General features: G+C 42.8%; 1 long non-coding RNA gene across 1 annotated transcript; it reads right to left on the bottom strand.

Annotated features, from left to right (window-relative positions):
• Positions 1 to 1,575: 1,575 nt before the first annotated feature.
• On the bottom strand, positions 1,576 to 5,950 carry LOC114010473 (uncharacterized). Its single transcript, XR_003551893.1, has 3 exons — positions 5,823 to 5,950; positions 5,579 to 5,725; positions 1,576 to 1,652 (listed from the first exon to the last, which is right to left on the bottom strand). It is a non-coding gene; the product is annotated as an uncharacterized LOC114010473 (long non-coding RNA).
• Between the last annotated feature and the right edge of the window lie 1,667 nt (positions 5,951 to 7,617).

Genomic DNA, 7,617 nt, shown 5'->3' on the forward strand with positions numbered 1-7,617 from the left:
AGGGCTGACACCATCACGCTTTGCTCCCTGGGCTCAGGTCAAAGCTGGTCACTGGAACACAGCCGCAAGCTGCTGGGCTGCTTGCAGCCTGTGAGGCAACCAGGCCCCATACCTTTAAGTATTTTTGTTGAAGAATAGGACAGGTCATGGAGCCTGCTGAGTATCAGCTGGAGCATTCCTGAGTTGCTCTTTCCCTTGGTCAGTGACTCTGAGGCAGCCTGCCTGCTTTTGCTACAGCATCTCTGTTGTGCAGGGCAGTGGAATAAAGTAAGCAAGGTTCAGTAATGTGAAAGGAGCACCACAGTGCAGCTTTTCTCAGCTTACGTGAGAAATAACTTGAAGTTCTTGGGGGGTTAGTATATTGATAGCATGTTACCATGCAGTTCATATGTAAAATGCAATACAACAAGCTTTCACTGTATGCCAAAGCAGAAGTATCCACATCTGCACAGGATCACATCTCCTCAGCAGTGACAGGAGACGGCCATGCATATGTGCTGAAGAGCAAAGGTGACTGTAATGGGGTTTGTTTACAAAAACAGCCCATGGAAGTAGTGTAACCAAGTCCCAGTGAATCCTCATGGAATTTAGGGGCCTATTTCCCTTATGCCTTTTTGAGGACACCAAACATTAACAAATTATGTGAGATGACAGCAGCAGCATTCTTAACCAGTGAGTATTCCCACTATGTTGTTCTGTTTTCCCAGATAACTTTCATCTAGGATGTTACCCACGCTGTAATTCACTTTTGGATTTCCATCTGGAGTAAAATATTTCATTAACATTTGTAATCTTAAAAACTCCAAAATGAACATTTAGATATTCTAAAGCTGTTTCCTAAAACAAAAGGAAAACCACAAAGACAGGACATTTGTAACCAGGGCTCACAAAGCAGATTGTCTGAAGATACTGGCTCCTAGTGATCCTCCACCATCTGGGACAAGCTGATACTTGTCCTTCATGATGTAGAACTCCATGAACATATTTCTTCTTTTCAAGGGGAAGGTTTAATGGTTAATCAAGTACTACTGAACATGTATAAAGAAATCATAATCTCGTCCTTAGATTTTACACTGGAGATCTAGCTGAACATACCCCTCCAACCTATGTCACTGTTAAAGGTAGAAGTTCTCTGAATAAGGAAAATGAAGATGTCACCATTGCAAACACAAAATGAAGTCCACTGTGTTACGACAAGTTTCTGAGAAATCACTTGCTCAGAGTAGCCTAAGAATCAAAAAGTTATAGTGTTGCCTGATGATGTGTTTTTTTCTGGACAGTTTAGGAAGGTCTCATGTCCACCCAGACTGCTGGCTGCTGCCACCACCTGTCCCATTCCCTTTGGGTCTGCACGATGCCTTCCGAAGGCACACACTGACCTGGCTCAAACTCCTTAAACAAAAGTTATTTTTGGATGAGATCACTTCAGCAATCTTGTTCAAAACTATGTGTGGACAGTTGTCTCAGTGCTACCAAAGGCATATAAACGGCAGTATGCAATTTGAAATGTCTTCAATGAGCTTTGCTGCTGGAAAAGACATGTCTCGTTATTCCTCTGTTTTCCAGAAATTAATGGGAAGTGGTGCCCTGTCTTTCTGCCCTGATGTCTTCTTGCTGTCTGTTGAAAACATTAAATACATCACATGCTTTTCCTGTTGAAAATCAGAATGAAGAGTGCAAATGCTAATTCATTTTATGAACTTGCAGTCTGAAAAAGCCCCAGCAACTTAGGTCAATCAGCCTTTTAAAATGTCAAGTGCTGTTCTAGATTCATTTAACATGATGGGTTTATACTTGAAAGCCTACAAAAGAAGATTGAAAAAAACCCTGTAGTGAAGTACTATACTTAAACTTTAAAGATTTGCAGGTGGGGTGGTTTTCTGCCCTTTCAAAGCTGACTTTTGTCCACAAACTCTAAGAAAATTTATTCTGCAGTACCTGAAGATACATGATGGTTTATAAGTGCTTCTACCACAGGCCAGTTCTTTTGTTATGACTCAAATCCCAGTCAGACTTTTAGGTGCCTTCAAAAGAGCACTTAGTTAACCCAGAGAAGTTTTTTAGGGACACTAAGGCGTATTCAGCACTTTTACAATTTCATCTTGGCTCCATGTTAATCTGACCTTGCACACAGAAAGACTCCACGTACGAGATGACGGATGGTTCACAGGCCTTGTCCAACCTTATGCATCATTCACAACCCATTATTTCTGAAGTGCTGTTAGCAAGCAAACTCAAACAATCTTTTTCCCAAGCTGCCCTTTCACCCATGGCCTTGGCAAGCTTTAAGTGCAGAGCAAGCCAAGAGTCTCTTCAGTTAAAATGACATGTTCCAAATGGATATTGAACTGTTTACTTGAGTGTGAAGAATCCCTTTTCCTGGATCTTACTTGAGATCTTTTTCTGATAGCATTTGTGGTGCCCAGATGGTTTCTAAATTGAAACGGATTTCCTCCCCCCGCTGTGTCTCCCTTTTATTCTCCCATCCTTTTGAACACACTGAGAGACTGCAAGTGAGCTAAGACTAGGAGACAGAAATCTCATGGATGAGATGAGCATGAGCCAAGGCACCCAGTTTACTTCTGGGAGCCTGGCCTCTGCAGTCAGACACCAGAAGGATGCCAAATAAAGAAGTCAGCAGTTGTACAGATGCCTTGGGTTTGGGCCCATGCTCAACATATCAAATCTAACAAAGTTTTTTTGAAGGTTCTTCAGAAGTACACCGAATGGTGCTTACTGTACTGTCTAGATACAATCATCGCTATGTCTTTCTGACCAGACTGGCATACTGCCTGTCACTTAGGAGGCTTACGATTGTTACAGCAAAACTTTTCCTTTCCACAGTGAACTTCACTGCTTTTTATGGTTATTTTGAACAAATAATAGTTCTTTCACTGCCGGATTCCAGGAGCAAAAGGTAATCCACCTGCCCCCAAACCACCATATTTCTCTTCCCAAAGCACTTTCATCAAGGACAGAAGCATTATCCTACTTGGTGAATAATCACAAAGGACATTCCCGTCCTGAAGCTGCTTAGCCAGGGTCACACAAGAAGTCCCTGTCTGAACCAGCAATTTAACACTGTGCTCTTGGGTTGCAGTCTAGCAAGTGTCTACTTCAGCTGTTTTCTTTGTTCTGGTGGAATGGAATATCTCCTACTCATTTCTAAGTAGTCCAGTTTTAGGGATTATAAGAAATGGAGTTTGACCTTTTGATTATCCACATTAAAACATGGTTACTGACCACTGAAACTTCTGAGAGCTATGCTGGCAAGGCTGCCTTTTGTAAAGATGTGAAGCAACCTTGTCAGAAGAGTGAGGGCTCCTCAGCTGTACAAGATCAAGGGGAATTTTTAAAGGCAGGCAAATGTGCAGTCCCACCCTGAGGCTAAACAATCAAAGGTAGACACCTAGCCACTTGGATTTATTGCATCAAGTCACGCAGGCAGAAATCTGCATCCCCAAGCTTTTTTCTGAAGGGTTAAATCTGGAATAAGACTCATGGGGACTACTCTTTCACAAGATGAATTTTAAAGGAAACTTACAGATCAGAGTTCCAGTTCAGTTCAATTCCCATTACATCATTAGTTCTCAACTTCACATTATGACTGTGTGAGAAGGACTCTCTCACAAACACTTGCCCTTCACTATAAGGAAAAGGTACTGCCTATCTACAGAGCTGACACAAGGAAACCTATGAGGAAAAAATCACACAATTTTGATAAATGTTGTCCTGATTTACTGTTACGATGTTCGTTGTGACAGTGAATTCCATCCCATGCTGACAGGCTGCTGCTGCTTGCCTCTAGGAGTCTGGGAGGAAGCATGCCCTCTGCGTGCTCCAAACACCTAGCAGCTCACCACAGTTCTGTTTCCTTCTGCTAAATCTCAGATGTCCTATTTCTGGCTGTTTCCAGCTAGTCAGAGTAGAACAGTTGTCCAGGTTGGTAATACGTCTTTACCTTTTTTTTTTTTTTTTTTTACATATCAGCTATAGTTTTGGTCAGATGGCCAGGATTGTCACGTTTAGGACTAGAAAAAGATTTTCTATTAAGGTATAAACCTGGCAATGTTCCACTGCCCCAGGAAATGCAGACTGCCTGCACTGACCTGTGATACCACTGTGGAAGCTTTTGGTACTGCTGGTGCCCGTTTCTGGTTCTGCAACACGCAGCACATTAATTTCTGGCTTAAAAGTAGTGCAAGAAGACAGAGGATCAGGACCAGTATGAATTTGTGAACCAGTGGAATTTCCTATTAGAGGACAATAAGCCACTGAGCACATTCTTCCATTTCTCTGGCCAATTTCAATTTGAAACATTAAACATTATTGGCAGACACAAAGAGACAGTCAAGGTAATAATGTTTATGCTTTGGTTAATTAACTGCTTGAAGTACCACCCGTGAAGCAGATAAATCAGACTATTCTTCTAAGTCCTGACTGAAACAAGGTTAAATATTCTTTTTAACATTACCATAATCTAATATGTGAACAAATGTACAGACACTACATTCAAGAGAGCTGTAACAAAATAACTGCTGCTTATGGGGAGGTTGACTGGATGGATGCCAACATATTCACTGCCCTGAAAACAGAAGACTAGAAAACACACATATCAAGTTAAACTAATGATTTATGTGTCCCAGAGGCAAGTATCAGTAGAAGGAACCCCTGGAAGGCACAAATAATGAATACATTGCCTGTAAGAGTAATGTTTATTTCTGCTTCTAGTAGGGGGCTATTTCATAACGGAGAGCAAGAGAATTCGATATTCCTCCCAACATTTTGAGAGGCTTACTGGTGTTCCCCAGAGGACTGTCTGCAAGGAAGCCACTCAGTGAGGACCGCAGATACTCCAAAAGGCAGCTGCATTTGTAAGTGGGTGGGCTGGCTATGAGCAGAGATCAGGGCTGGCAAATTTGAGAAAATGGTGACTGGAAGCATGTACTGGAAAGCAGAACAGTGTAGGGAGAAATATGGCTGGAGAGAGATGAGAATAAGGTGAGTCCCTAGAGAAAGGCTGCAGCAAAATACACAGAGACATTTTCAGAAAGTACAAGAGAGAAAGAATTTAGCACAGTGCTGACTAACGAGTGGATTTTTCTTTACAATACAATGCATCCTTCCCAAGCAGAATGTACTGGCCAGCTTAGCACAGCCATGTCAGTCAGCCTTGGGAAAGGAAAGGAAAGCAACACAAGTGGAATGATATACTAGCTTGGAAACTCTTACCGAGCTCAGGGCAAGTATCTTTGTGTGTCACTGCACTATGCCATTTAGATAGCCAGCGTTTGTCTTTAGCTCATACACCCAGAGTGCACCCTGATGCACAGCATAACTCCAGCTTCAGGAAATTCCCCTGTAGCTGCACAGGTTGTGGCTATACTGCTACACGGAACAGGGGAAGTCCAGCGGCTCAGGCACTGGTGTTTGTGGTCAATACCACGCATCCGTTAGCTGTCTCCCATGCACAATTGTGTTCTGTGCCAACTAGCAGCCTTCGGGGCAACACCCAGACTCAGTTCTGGGAAACACAAGTTCCAGAGCTTGTTAGCATGCACCAGGCTGGTTTCCTTACCTGACTCTGCTCCAGAAGACTTTGCACCCTCAGGAATTCCCAGTATGTGTTCATAGCACAACCCATGGTGTGCAGCATCTTTATGTTCGTACTATGACAACACTGTTTTGATGGGCTACAACACAGCTTTTGCACCACTTCCAGCATCTGGAACTGAAAACAAAAACAAAACAACAAAAAAAAGGCATGCAAAAAGTAATAACTATGTGTTAAGAGTCACACACAACAGAAAACCCAGCTGTACCTGTGTGAATGTAGCCAGCCTGTGTCCTTTGGCATCTGGATGAGCAAGCTGCCAATAATTTGTTTAGCAAGGAAGAATAGGCCCAAAATCCAGGAGCTTACACTCCTACAGGCTGTACTCTGAATCTACAGTCTGGTAGTATGACAAGGTTTTCAGGACCCCAAATCAATAGAAAAGATTTTGTCCATGTGTCCAGCTCCTGCGTCACAACCTCATGGCGCTTCCTAGAAAGGCTTGTTCAAACAGTGTCCTAATCGCAGAAAAAGCAGACCTTCATCCAATTTTCAGCTGGGACTACGAGAATTTAGGGAGAGCGTAGTCACAGATTGTTCTCACCGCTTTCCTAGTTCATCTCTCTGTTCTTACCCCATCCCTAATTTCTTCCTCTATTTAAACAACTACTCAGAAGGGAAGACTCTGCCCACCTGCAAGTTTCTTGCCTAGAATGCCTGCAAGGTACAGTTTCTGATACCTCTGTTTCATAGCAGCTTAGAATCTAACCTTATATTTATGTTGTTGGGATATGTCCATGCCTAAAAATGCACTCAGAAAGTCCAACAGCCTATAGCTGTCAACAGAGTTCTTAATAGAGACATACGACCAGCATATCCCCATGCAGATGCATCCCAGACTCACATGATGACCCTGAAATCCCATTATGAGCAGCTTAACACACTGACAAGAGCCACAACAACAACGTTCTTTACACATGTGAAATGTGTAAGATGCTAGAAAACTAGTACATATGTGGGATGAAAGGAGGAGAGGGGAATAAAATAACTTTGAATAGATATGAACCCCCCTAATACCAGTAGTATTAGTTCACAGGAAAGAATACTTATATCAGAAACCACCAAGACATCTGTTTATTTTAATGTTAAAGATCTTCCCTAAAGGACACGTGAATATACTTCAAGTACTCCCAGACCAACTTCAGCCAAAAAGGCAGGTGGCAGCAGATACAATTACTCAACCGCAGATTGCCTGCAGACGGTGAATCAGCCTGCAGAGATCCCTGCGCAGCAGCCCACAGCGTGACGAGCATCAGCTTTGCTCACCAGCCTGACCGTGCAGATGGGAACCATGTGGGTCTCCACAGGCTGGGTATGTCTGGGCTGTGACCTAGACAGAACACAGAGCCAGGCATACTCATTCTGATGCCAGATTCTTTGTTGCTTACACTAAATGAGGACAAATGAACAGTACTTGTAGGTTGTTCTGCTGGGCTGTGGTGATAATTGTTGCTGGTACCCTCACAGATTCATGCTATAGTGTAGCCTGAAGTACTGAGGTACGTTTAGAATGATCACAGGGAAGTTGGTAGGGTGCAAAGTTGCACTCAAACTTATGTTGCATTAACATCCACATGCCTCTAATCTTTCATTCATCTAGCAACAGTCAGAAACAAGATAGCTTATTCCTGGTATGACTTGAGTTCAGTCAGGCTACTCCATGAATGAATTTAGCCCATGACCTACAACAGACACTGGCGCAAACAATTCCTTCAGATACAAAGATACAACTCTTCTTAAAGCCCTCAGATCACAAGTATTTTAACAAACAGTTGGTAACAGAAGGATTTTAAATCCTTGCCTTTTAGGCAGAAAGTCAGCCCTTAAATATAAATCTGCCTGTGCTGGCAGTGAATAGTTTTCATGGGCACGTGGCCAGCTGAAGTGAAATCCATGCAGTTCTGAATGTGCAAAACTTGCACTAGCACGAGGACAATGGGTTTGTGCTTCAAGCGTACACTGGTCGCAAGCTGTAGCCAGAAGGCTGTTTCTCTCCATGGAAT

Source organism: Falco peregrinus, chromosome 1 (genome assembly GCF_023634155.1).
Source record: "Falco peregrinus isolate bFalPer1 chromosome 1, bFalPer1.pri, whole genome shotgun sequence".
NCBI classification, from domain to species: Eukaryota; Metazoa; Chordata; class Aves; order Falconiformes; family Falconidae; genus Falco; species Falco peregrinus.